Here is a 13,436-nt window from a genome sequence, read left to right as displayed (position 1 = left end):
TATATGTATGTAGAGATATATATATAAAATTTATATCCAGCCATAAATATACGTGTAATATATGTAATATATATGTATAATATACACACATATATACACCAATGTATATATTATATATATAGAGAAGGCAGGAAAGGAGAATATTATTCCCCTGGGATGCACTGAGGCTCTTTCTGAAGCTGGTGGGTTATTAAATCCTGGGGAAGCAGCAGCCAGAGGGTGGAAATTGTTCCATCAAACCCAACCCGTGGCTGCCGGATGGGATGGGAACAACCTTGGCTTCCAAGGAAACCCTTCACAAACCATTCCTGAGCCACAAATGTTTTCCCTGGAGTCCCCTGGGCTCAGTTTTCCTCCCTGCCCAGTGGGTGCCACCCAATTAAAGGTGATACTTCCCCCTTTGAGGCACTGGAATGATTTGGGGATTTAAATCCATCCTTGCTCTTCAAATCCCTTCTATTTCTATTTATTTTATTAATTTTCTGCTTTTTTTTCCACACTCCCTTCCCAGGTTCCAGGGCACGAGAGGCCCCACTTTCCCCCTATCCCTTTGTTTTCAGGGATACAAACCCACCTCTTAATTTTCAAGCCTCTTTTTGCACCAATTAAACCTTAATTAGAGAAGAAATTCATCCTGGGGCTGGTTTTTATCCCTCCCTCTCCCCTGTCCTCCGGGCAAGGAGCCTGGAGCCAGCACACAATTGATATTTTATATGTTTATATAATTTATACTTACTTTTGATATCTATTTCTGGAGATGTAATTATCCACAGTCATATCTTTTCATGGAAATCCACCGTTTGGGATCTGTTCCTCCAGAATTCCCCAAATTTAATGGAAATCCTTCAGGAACCAGCCCTAAAGAGCTCCTTGAATCGGGATCTGTGGCCATCCCAGTGCTGAGGACATCCTCACACATGTGCTCCCCATGGAAAAATGGGAATTTGGGTGGTTTGCACTGGAATCCCCTGTTCTTTCCCCCCCAAAAAAGTGGGATTGAGGATTGTTTCCACGGGTAAAGCAGCACTAGGAGGGTTCATGCAGCACCACCTCCTCCTAAATAAATATATATAATAATATATATGTCCTCTGCCATCAGGCACAAAGGAATTGTCATTCCCAGGTGGAAAAGCTCAGAAAGATGAGTTTAATTAGAAAAAAAAAAAATCCCTTTTTTCTTATTTTTCCTGGAATAGGAGCTGCTCTGGATGGGATAAGTGGCATTTTCTCCCCTCTGCCTTGTCCTCAATCCCATAAAAACAGGTCAGGAAAGTTGCAGGATCCCTGATTTCCACCCTGGCCCAGCTCCTCTGGGGGGTCACAGCCCCATAACTCAAACTGCAGTGATGATCCCAATAAAATTCCCACCTGGGGAGGATTTTCCAGAAGTTACTGCTGGCAATAAAACCCTGCCGAGGGGATGATGGGCCCGAGGGGGGAGTGTCTCCATCACCAGCAAAAGTGGCTTTTAAATCAGGTTCTGACCTCCCCTCCCAGCCTGGCAAAGTATTTGGGGCTGCTTGGAAGGGAAATCCCCCAAATCCTGGGGAAAAAGGGAGTGCAGGGAATAATCCTGATGCTGTTGGAGGCCTAAGGGAGGGTTTTCCCTGCCCATGTTGCTTCCCAGTTTTCTAGCAGAGGGAATTGGGTGGCAGCTCACCTGGGAATGCTGGAATTCCCTGGAATGCTGTTTGTTCTTTGGAATTTAGCAGCGACAGGGAGCAATTTCTGCCTCTGCACCTTGATTTTCTCACTCTGCGGGTGCTGAAGGGCAAAGACGCTGAAATGAGGCTTGGGGGGAGGATTTGGATTGGGAAAAGGGACCAAGAGGGGTGGGAATTTTGGGGCTCCCACCCTGAATTTACGGGAGTTTGCAAAAGCCTGGGAACATGCCCAGTTTGGGTTTGGTGACTGGGTTAACTGGAGAGGGGCTCAGTCCCTGCTCAGTCAGCTCCAGCTGCCTCAAAACTGGTTTTATCCTCCTTGAGCCGGGCTTTGCTTCTCCAAAAGAGCCACATCCTGCCCAAAATGCCCCTTTCCTGTGGCTGCAAAACCTGCATTTCTTTGCTGGGGATGGAAAAGCAGTTGGGGCTCAACCCAGGCTGGAATTTGGGGGTTTAACCCAAAAGGGGACAGGAAGGAGGGGGGGGAAAAAAAGGGATAATAAGCACTGGGAAAGTTTGGCAAACTTCAACCCACCTTCCCTGCTGAGCTACCAGCCCCCTCCGAAGGGATCTGTTTGAATTTTAAGGTATTTGTGACACCCAGATGTCGTCTTTGCCCTCCCCGGGACATCTCCAAAGGCTGTTCAAGGCAAGAGTCCTCATTTTTAATTATCTCATGGGCAGTGGGGAGTTATCCCCTTCCCAGCGTGGAGGTAAATAACTGCCCCCTGGGAAACCGCAAGGAGGAATTTGGGAGTGGAAGGAGAAATTCTGGGGTACTGGGAGCAATTTGGGGGCGGAAGGAGCGAAAGCAGAGGCTGGTTTTGAGAGGCAAATCCCGTTTTCTGAAGTGCCAGCTCTGCCGAGACTGCAGAGGGGTGACCTGGAGCTTTGCTCGACATCTCTGGAGCTCCCTCCAGCTTTTTTTCCCGGCTGTGGGGGTTAAGCCAAGGCCAAGAACAGCTGGAGCCGGGATTGTGATCTCCTCGTAGCCACAATCACCGCAGCAGCCTCGGGCATCGCCCGGAGCCAGCGCGGCTGAAATTCAGACACAAACCCCCCCCCGCGCTCCCTTTGTCTCCTGTTTCTAAAGGAAGCAGGAGCTGATGACCCACCAGGCTGCGGCTTTCGGGATCAAAGCTCAGCTCGGCGGCTCCGGCACAGAGGGAAGAGCTGATGAAACCCTCCAGAAATCCGTGTTCGCTCCGAGTCTTCCCTCCAGGCTCTGCCTCTGGGGAGCTGCTGGGCGAGACACATCAAATGCAGCGGCGGAGACGGAAAGAGCTCTTGTGAAGCCTGAAAGCGAGTTTGGGTTTGGGCTTAGCAAAGCTGTCACACGGATTCACTGCGGGAGCCTCACAGATGGGGATGGGGGGGAGCTCCCGGCAGTAAATCCTGGGTTTTCTCCCCTCTTTTCCAGGGAAAATAAATACCAGCTGCTAATTGCAATGAGTGTATTCCAAACTTGATGAAGTGACTGATGTTGGAGTAGTGGGACGATCCCAACCTCTGCTCCCAAGTGATCCTGCCATGGCTGAGGAGGCCTTGGAGGAGCAGCCTCAGCACCACCTCCCCTGACACCTCAGGGTCACCACTCGGCATTAATCAATTTAGAGCCACCTGACCCCCACTAATTCCCCCTCCCGAGCTGGAAGGGCCTAAACTGGTTTTATTTTGGGGAAGTGCAGCCGCGGGTGCAGAGCAGGGCCAGGGATGAGTTCCCATCCCGTGCCCTGAGGGTTGCTCCCCCTGTTCTCCAGTCCCAGGGAATGGGGGTTTTGCATCCTCAGGGAGGGATGGAGGTGTTGGGAGTGATGGTGCTGTCCCTGTTCCCAACAGTTCTGGTGTCTGACCCAGATGCTTCTCAAAGCCAGAGTTCAGAGCTCTCCTTTGGCTCTCGGCTGAGCATTTCTGGCCCAGGGAATGGGGGTCCTGCAGCCCCACGTGCCTCTGAGGGAGGGATGGAGGTGATGGGGGTGATGGTGTTGCCCCTGTTCCCATCGTTTTTGGTGCCTGATCCAGCTGTTTCTCCAAGCCAGGGGCAGGCAAAGCTCTCATTTGGCTCTTGGCTGAGTGTTTTTGGCCCTGCAGCCCCCCGACTGTCCCAAGGGAGGGATGGAGGTGAGGAGGGTGATGGAGTTGTCCCCATTCCCATCAGTTCTGGTGCCTGATCCAGCTGTTTCTCCCAGGCAGGAGAAGCCAAGCTCCAAAGCTCCTGCTTCGCTCCTGGCCGAGCGCTGGGAGCAGTCACCTTGAGCCGGGCGGAAGGGAAGGAAAACACTCGAGAAATGTCAAAACACACGTTCCAAAGTAATTTGCTAAACCAACAATTTGGGCTGCGGGAAGAGCCGTGATTGCCCTCTTCACACATCTTGGATGGGTTTGTTTTTCCTGCTTGGCTCGGTGCCCTCCGAGCAGGATTTTGGTTTCCGACTCCTCTTCCTCTGAACCCACTGAGGGGGAGGGGGAGCAGCCCCGATTTCTCCCGGATAAATAAAGATGCCAAAGCCTCCCTGACCACCTTGGCTCCTCCTCAGGGATATTCCACCCTGCTTTGGCCTCATCCTTGGCATCCATGGGTTGTGTTGGACCAGTGGTAGCCCCAGGGGGTGATCCAGCCCCAGGGGCTTCAATTATCCTAAACAAGAGGTTGTCCTGCTCTCTGAGCTGGGTTTTGCTACGAAGGCAGAGCTGCCCCTCCTATCCCCACCCTACAGTGCGGGGAATTTGGGGCATCAGATGAATTTTAGGCCACCCCTCGCTCTTGACTTAACTGTAGGTTCCAGGGTTGAGGATTGTTTTTATAAACCACCATCCTTTCTAAGCCCAGGGGGAACAACCCCCATTTCCTCCCAATAAATAAAGATGTCAAAGCCTCTGTGACCATCTCAGATGCTCCTCATGGAGCATCCTCACCCTGGTTTGGCCTCGTCCCAGCACTCCCACAGCTCTTGTCCCTAAACCTAACCCTAGTCCTAGCCCTAAACCTTGGGATCGATGGGTTGCTTTGGATGAATTGCAGCCCCAGGGGGTGATCCAGCCCCAGAGGCTTCAATTATCCTAAAAAATAGAGGTTTTTCCTGCTCTCTGAGCTGGCTTTTGCTACGAGGGCAGAGCTGCCCCTCCTATCCCCACCCTACAGCGGTACCGCGGCCCTGCCACGCTGCAAATTTGGGTCATCGGGTTAATTTTAGGCCAAGCCTCGCCCCTGACTCGGCCAGGGGAACTGGGGCCAAGGGCCGGGTTTAATAAGCACCCGTCCCTGCAAAGCCGCGCTCGCTCAATCGAGGGGCCATTAAACGGCACTGAAAGGCTTTTACCGCCTCAGCCCGCCCGTGTTCCCTGTTCCCGGACAAACAGGGAGCTCTGCATCCCGGGAATGTCACGGCCCGATTCCCGCGCACGAGCCCGGAGCGACCCCGGCTGGAAATCAGGGAGCGGATCAAAGGCTGAGCCAGGAGCGCTCTGGAAAGAAGCAGCAGCTCCGTCCCAGTGTCCCCCCGTCAGTCCCAGTGTCCCCCCGTCAGTCCCAGTGCTCCCAGTGCCCCCCCCCGTCAGTCCCAGTGCTCCCAGTGCCCCCACCCGTCAGTCCCAGTGCCCCCACCTTCTCTGGCCAGATGCCCAAGAACACCTAGACCGCCAGCACCAGCCCCCTCCAGTCCGTCCCAGTTTCCCCTCCCGGTGCTCCCAGCGCCCCCCAGGGCACCCTCTGTCACTCCCAGTTTCCCCAGTCAGATGACCAGGATCAACCAGACCGACAACATCAGCCCCCTCCAGACCCTTCCAGTACTCTCAGAGCCCCCTCCCAGTGCTCCCAGTGACCCCCGTCGGTCCTAGTGCCCCCAGTAACTCCAGTTTCTCCAGTCAGATGACCAGGATCACTCAGACTTGACAACATCAGTCCCTCTCAATGCTCCCAGTACCCCCTCCCAGTGCACCCCATGCCAGTCCCGGTGCTCCCAGTAACCCCAGTAATCTCAGTTTACCCAGTCAGATAATCAGGATCGCCCACACCATCACCAGCCCCCTCCCAATGCTCCCAGAACCCTTTAATGACACCCCCACCTTAACGACCCTCCTTTAATGAGCTCCCCCTTAATGACTCCCCCCTCAAATCACCCCTCCCCTTAATGGACCCCCATCACTGGGGGGGTGACAATTAACGCCTCGTGGGAGCCCCTCCCACTTCCAAAGCCTTCCCAGGCTTAATTAATTAATTTGGAGCCACGTGACCCCCCCTAATTCCCCCTCCCGAGCTGGAGGGGCCTGAATGGGTTTTAGGTTGGTGAAGGGCAGCCCTGGGGGCAGAGCAGGGCCAGGGATGAGTTCCCATCCCGTGCACTGGGGTTGTTCCTCCTCTTCTCCAGGCCCAGGGAATGGGGGTTTTGCATCCCAAGGGAGGGATGGAGGTGATGGGAGTGATGGTGCTGTCCCCATTCCCGTCATTTTGGTGCCTGATCCAGCTGTTTCTCCAAGCCAGGAGAAGCTGCTCCAGAGCTCTCCTTTGGCTCTTGGCTGAGTGTTCCTGTCCCAGGGAAAAGGGAATGTCTTTCCCAGGCTTTCCACTCCCCGCCGAGGAGGGGCCTGCCCTGCTCCATCCCGGCTCAGCCCGGGCACACCCCCAGCTCTCCGAGCTCTCCTGGGAATTGCAGGCCCTAAACAGGGATGCAGAGGGAAGCCCGAGGCTGGTCCTGCTCCTGGCTGCTCCTCTGGGGATGCCTCACCCCCGAAACACCGTCCTGCCACCACCCACCTGCTGGTGGGAACACGGGCCGGGAGATGGGCGGGAGATGCTTCCCGTCTTGTCCGAGGGGAGCTGGAGCCGCTGGAAGAGTTTTCCCTTCCCAGAGTGGGATCTGAGGCAGCTGCCTCAATCAGGCACCATTGTTTGCAGGGCTGGACCTCCCCACGCTGCTATTCCTGGGAAAAGGGCTCTGCCAGCACGGGGTGCCAGGAGGAGAAGTTGAGGGAGCGGAGAAGGAGCTGCTGATTTGGGGGAGCTGCGCTGCAGGTGGAGGTTTGGGAATGGGAAGGGAGGAAGGAAGGAAGGAAGTCACCCAGTGCCCTGAGCACAGCCCTCACTGGTCTTTGCTGGGGGCAGGGTGGGACCCCAACAGGGTCCTGAGGGGCTCAGCCAAAGGGTGGAGGTGTCTGGGGAGGGCAGGAGGGTCCATCCCGTCCCTCCCACCCGGGTCCAGTCCCCGTGGTTTATGCAGGTCATGGCACGTGGGTGGCTGCAACTGGGACCAGTAAGGCTGGAGAACTGGGCTGGGGACAGAGAACTGCGTTTGCTGAGCTTGCAACCCCAAAAAGCTGGACTTGAGGTGTTAAATCCACCCACACCAAGCCTCTCCCAGGTGGTAAGGGGGTCCCAGAGCTGTCCTGGCTCCGGGAGCTCCGGGAACACGGGAGGAGGAGGAGGGAAAACCCGGGGAATTTGTCAGTCTAATTACTGCTCCTGCTGCCATTGACCCCAGCTGAGCTTATCAAAGCTGCATCTCCCAGCCAGCTCGGGGCTCTTAATAAGAGTCAATCTGTTGCTGTTCCTCCTCAGCTTGGACATAATTGTCCCCTGGGAATGCCGGTGTGGATTCACTTTTCCATCTGGTGCTGATGCAAAGGATGCAAAGCTTTGGGGGGTTGTGGGGAGAGAGGATGGGGGTGCTCCCGATGGAGGGGGATGGGATAGGGATGACAGAGCCTCGTGGTGGGGATAAAGCCCCCTTCAGGTGTGGATTTGGGGTGCTGGGTGTCTGGCTGAGGTCTCATCCCAGCTCAGGGATGTAAACCTTCCTAATAGGATTTGGGTGAGGGAAGAGGAGCCTCCCGCAGAAACAAGGCTTAGCCACTCTTTGTGTCACAGCTTCTTGAAGTCCTTGTCAGAAAACGATGATTTTCAGGTTGTTCAGCCCAAACCCCCCCTCTGACCAACCCCAATCTGTCAGGGGGACACGTCCTGCCACTGACAAGGCCGTGCTGATCCGCTGCTGCTGGAGCAGGTCATTCCATGCAGAGGGAATCTGGGGGGGGAAGGGGGTTAAGAGGCTGTGGGGAGACAGAAAGGAATTCCCAGGAGGGATTGCTGGAGAGCTGGGGGTGGGGGAGATGTGCCCACAGCGGGTGGGGATGAAGCAGGACAGGCATCTCCTCAGCAGGGATTGGAAAGCCTGGGAAGGTCAAATCCCGCTCAGAGAAAGGGAAAATCTTCTCTGAGAGCAGCCAAGTCCTTCCCCCTCCACTAATGGTGGGTGCTCTGCCCACCTTTAGGGGTGAAATGGGCCTGGGGTGTCCCCCTAATGTTGGCTCTGCTTCCTCTTAACCCGTGTCAGGCCAGAGGTTAATGGGAACTTGAGCCCAGGGCTTTGCCTCCTGCCAGCCCTCTGCAATTAAAGCTGGAGGAGCTGATGATGTTAATGGGACAGGAGGAAACTCCTCAAGGCTGCATTAACTGCCCAGAGGTGGATGATGGAGGCAGGGGTGGCTCTGGGGCTGCATCTCCCCCTTCTCTGCAGCCAAAAGAGGGGAAAAAGCGATTTTTTTGGATGTAATAACTTGGATGTATTTTTAACCTGCTGACCTTTATTTGGAGGGTTAAAACTCCAAAGATCCCTCCTGGCCTGGTGGCAGTTGCCTGACAGGCTGGCATCTCCTCTTCTCCAAACAACTGACAATGTCTGAGATGGCACAAAACAACCATCTACAACACCCAGGGGGGAATTTTCCCCCCCACCAGCCACTGCTGGTGCTGAGAGGGGGAATTTCCCCCCTTTTCCCACCCAAACTGGTTGGTTTTGGGGAGCTCTTGCTGCCAGCCAGAGGGAGGGAAGAGGCATTGGCTGCCCCACTGCTGTTGAGCTGGTTTATAATGGTTGGGAGGGGTATCCAATGGCTTTGTGTTCCCCCTCCTCCTCCCCCAGATTTGGGCTCCTTAAGGGCCCTGCCTGGAGTTAATTAGTGCCAATTAGGGTGGGAGATGGTGGGGGTGGGAGATGGGGGTGTCTGCAGGGCCCAGCTGTGGGTTTGGGGGGGTTTTGGAACCTGTGCTGACCAAACAGCTCTGGCCACGCTGGTCGGGGGGGGTTGGAGTGATGGCCACACACAGATGGGAAAAGCCACCACGGGACCCCATGGCAGACCCACAGTGATCCCAAATACCCCCTGGGGTCCCATGGGAAACCCATAACAAAGGGGATGGCAACCATCCCATCGGGGCTGGGGTCATGTGCTGCAGCCAACCCTCACCCCAAGCCTTGGGGGTGTTGGATCCGTGCCTGGCACCCCTGGGCAAGGCCCGTGGTGTCCTGGTCAGATCTCCAGCCCGGGCTCTTGCCCAGCTCCTGCAGCTGGAAGGGGTTGGGTGAACATCAGCCCTGGGAGCTGCTGACGAGGACGAGCTGTGATGTTTTATGCATGGCGCCTAATTTTACCCTCGCCAGCTCCTGCTATATTTAACATCATTAATCATTGATTCCCGTGGGGCTGGAACCCTGATTAGTGTCAGATGGATTATGGGAGGAAAGGGATTGAAAATAAAACCCCTCTCCTTTCTCCAGGGGGAGATGGAGCCGGGCGAGCGGCGTCGGGGCTGCCGGTCCTCGGCTCCGTCGAGTCTGCCAACGTGGCAGGAAAAGATGGCTCTTTCCTGGGCTTTTGGATGGGTTTAGGGCAAAAATGGGGAAACAAAGGCACTGTGGGGCCGCTACCCCCTCCCCACCCCCACCCCAGTCTTATTAGCTCCGTTTACACAGCGGGAATGTCAAGTGATTAATTTTTAATGGCTTGGTTTATTGAGGGTTGGAAGAGTTTATTGAGTAATTCCTGCATTTAAGTGATGAATTCCCGAGGGTTGGGAGCCACTGGTTAGTTCTCCATTAATCAGGATGTCCAGATGCCAAAGGAGGGCGATCGATCAATCCCCTCCACCAGCAATGGGGACACTGAAATGCCTCAAGGCCCAGGGAGGTGAAGGAAAAGGAGTAATTAAGGCTCCAGTCCCTTTCCCAAAGCTGGTGTCCAGCCAGCAGCCATCTGCTCCCAGTGTCCTCCCAGCAAAACAACCCCCCTGACTAATTGGGAGCCCCAACTCCTGTAGCTCCAGCTGGTTCTGTTGGGCTGGGGGCAAAATGGGGATTTTACACCCACGGGGGGGATGTTGTTGCTGTCAAATCCCCTGCTGCCTGAGCTGAGATCGATGCAGAACCTCCTCAAGGTCAAGTGTTTTAAGTAAATGACACTAATTAGGGCGAGACGACTTCTGGTGCTAATTGCTACCTGTCTGTGACGTGCTGGTGCTGCTGAGATGGTTTAGGGGGCAACTGGTTTCTGGTCCTCAGCCTGCTGCCACCTCCTCAAGGTGACCACCCTGGAGGGTCTGCCCAAAATCATCCTCGAGGTTGGATCCTCTTCTGTCGACGTCCGGTCCTGCTCTGGGACCGAGAACTTCCACGAGGAATTGTGGAACTAAGGCTGCTGACACAGGGGTAGGGGGTGCAGGGGGAGGTTGCAGGCAGAGCAACCCTCTGGGATGTGGGGTCCTCATCCTGGGGAAACTTGAATGAATCTAAGGCTGAGTCCTCTTGCAGGAGGTTTTCAGCACTAAGAAGGACACGGAGGGGCTGGAGCGTGTGCAGGGAAGGGAATGGAGCTGGGAAGGGGCTGGAGCAGCAGGAGGGGCTGAGGGAGCTGGGGGGGCTCAGCCTGGAGAAAAGGAGGCTCAGGGGGGACCTTCTGGCTCTGCAACTCCCTGACAGGAGGGGGGAGCTGGGGGGGGTCGGGCTCTGCTCCCAGGGAACAGGGACAGGAGGAGAGGGAACGGCCTCCAGCTGTGCCAGGGGAGGGGCAGGTGGGACATCAGCAGGAATTTCTCCCTGGAAAGGGTGGTCAGACCTTGGCAGGGGCTGCCCAGGGAGGTTTGGAGTGCCCAACCCTGGAGGTGCCCAGGGAAGGCCTGGCCGTGGCACTCAGTGCTCTGGGCTGGGGACAGGGTGGTGATGGGACACAGGGGGGATCCATGGGCTGGGAGGGCTTTTCCAAGCTCAGGGATCCTGGGATTCTGTGAAATAAACCCGTTTGAAATGTGGGACAGTGGATTGTGTGGGGAGACAACAAAGGCTGCTCCAGTCCATCCAGAGATGGACACTCCAGGGGTGTCCACAAGCCTCTTCCAGCTCATAGGTCCACCAAGGTCCTGCTTTCCCACCCCCCCACTTGGTTTAAGGAGCATTTCCCCCTTCCCCAACTCCATCCCTGCTGTTTTACCCGGAGCCACCTCTCCCCTCCCGCTCCTTTTCTCTCCCCAAACCTCAAAACCCACCTGCGAGAGAGGAGGGGAAGCAGCAAACAGGTGCTTTGCAGATCTCCCAGAGCTCCAGGGCTGGCAAGGCAAACAAATGAGGTGAGTTTATTTATTTTATTATCCTTATTTATTTTTTTTTTTAGCACCTCTGCCTGGAACAGGAGCCGTTTGCTGCCAGGCAGATGCGAGCGGATAATGACGGAGCCGCCGGCTCTGCTCATCAAAGCAGGCTGAGGTATTTTTAGCAGAGGCTTCACGACTCAAACAGCACTGGGGGAGCAAGGAATGGTCGTGTCTTCCCCCTTCCCGAGGCTCTCTTTGCGGGGGATGCTCAGAAATCGAGCCCTTAGTGGGGGAAAAATGAAGGGACTCGAGGTCTTGTCCTGGCCGGGGCGGTTTGGCCGCTGTGGGGGAGGGAGGAGGGAGGTGCTTTTGGAGGTTTTTGCCACCTCCAGCGAGGGTTTAATTGATGCTTTTGGGAGCAAAGGCTCTTCCAAGTGCAGCAAAGCCCCCCAAGTCCTCTTTTTCCAAGCAAGCATCACATGCCAGGTGCTTTCTGGCATCAGGAATCGCCTGCTCGCCCCAAATTTGCTGCTTAGGCCCCCGTTTTGGCCCCACAATGTGGGTCTGCCTTTTGAGGAGCACCTCTGTGGGGTTGGGGTCTGTCCTGCTGTGACAAAGGGCGTTATGACCCAGGGGTGGGCATGAGGAATGCAGGAAGCTGGTGCAGGAGGGTTCCCTCCCCATTTTGGGGGGATCCATCGTGTATTTCCCACTAAACTATCCCCAAATGGGAGACTTGTGGACCAGTTAGTGGGTCCAAGCATCCAAGCCCTGGAGTGGGGGGAAATTGGGACCTAGGGGGTCCAGGAATTTGTGTCCTGGGCTGGGGGGATTTTGGGATCTGGGGGAATGTGGGACCTGGGGGGGTCTAAGCATCCAAGTTCTGAGCTGGAGGGGTGTTGGGACTGTGGGGTCCAAGCATTCAGTTCCTGGGCTGGAGAGATTGGGACTGGGGGGTTTGAGCATCCATGTCCTGGGCTGGGGAGACAGCAGGACCTGGAGGGTCCAAGAGCCCAAATCCTGGCCTTGGAAGGATGTTGGGATTAGGGGGTCCAAACATCCAGTTCCTGTGCTGGGGGGACATTGGGATTGGGGGGTCCAAGCATCCAAATGCTGGGCTGGAGGGATATTGGGACTGCAAGGTCTGAGCATCCATGTCCTGGGCTGGGGGTGTTGGGATCTGGGGGGACACTGGGACATGGGAGGATGCTGGAACCTGTGGGATCCAAGAATCCACATCCTGGGTAGGAGGGATATTGGGATTGGGGGTCTGAGCATCCATGTCCTGAGCTGGGACCAGGGGAGCCCAAGCATCCAAATCCTGGGCAGGGGGGACACTGGGATCTGGGGGGACACTGGGATCTGGGGGGACACTGGGATCTGGGGGATCTGAGCATCCAAATCCTGGGCTGGGGGGGAACTGTGACCCAGGTTGTCTGAACATCCATGTCCAGGACTGGGGGGGCCAATGGGACCTGGGGGGTCTGAACCCCCAAATCCTGGGCTGGGAGGATTCCAAGACCTGCAATTGCTGAGTTTTCCTCTAAGGCAGGAGAAAAATAAGAGGAGAAAGAGGAGAAAAACAGGAGCCAGAGCAGGGCTGCAATCCCGCCTTCCCAAGGCACAGATGGTGCAATTAGAGGACAAATCCTTCGCTGAAGATGATCCCACTCCAAGAAAGCAAACAGTTCCACGGGGGGTCCTTTCCCTGCCTTAAAAGGCTGCCAGCAGCATGTAATTCCTTGATGGAAATTGTATATTGGAGTACTTAAGATAGTTATGAGAACAGCAGAAAACACGGAAATGAGCCTTTCCCAGCCCGCAGAGTTTAACAGAGCATCATTCCTGGAGGGGCTGGGAGCCAGGAATCCCGGCCAAAAGGGATGGATATCCAGGTGTATCTCAAAGGCTGCAGGTGGGTTTGGGATCCAGGGGTGTGCTGGGCCCAGTCCTGCCTCCCTTGTCACCTCCTCCATCTCCTTGGATCGCCAAGGCCGGCTCTGGGGACCAGAAACAATTTCCCGACGCTGGGAAATTAAACACTTCCTTCTACGAGAGTTTAATTAGAGCATTATAAGGACAGTTACTGGGCATTAAGATTTTAAAAATATAATTATTGAGATCGCATTAAACAATGAGTTATCACCAAGAATTAAAATTAATTACATTTCTCCCAGTTAATTAAATTATTCCGATAACAGGGAGACAAGTGTGTTCCACCAGAACAATTAGTGTCCCCCGTGGGAGGGTTGGGGAATGTGTCACCAGCAGGAGCAGGGAAGGGGTTGGTGCTCCCAAATTCCTTGTTTCTCCTGGCTTCCCTTATTTTTCCCTGCTCATCCCTGTCCCAGCTCTGCCTTCTCCCAGCACTTTGCTCCGTGGGCTTGGACGTGCTGGGATTTTCCAGCCGTTTC

Source organism: Myiozetetes cayanensis, unplaced genomic scaffold (genome assembly GCF_022539395.1).
Source record: "Myiozetetes cayanensis isolate MyiCay16 unplaced genomic scaffold, myiCay2020 scf28, whole genome shotgun sequence".
Classification (NCBI taxonomy): Eukaryota; Metazoa; Chordata; class Aves; order Passeriformes; family Tyrannidae; genus Myiozetetes; species Myiozetetes cayanensis.
This window is presented reverse-complemented; position numbering follows the sequence as displayed.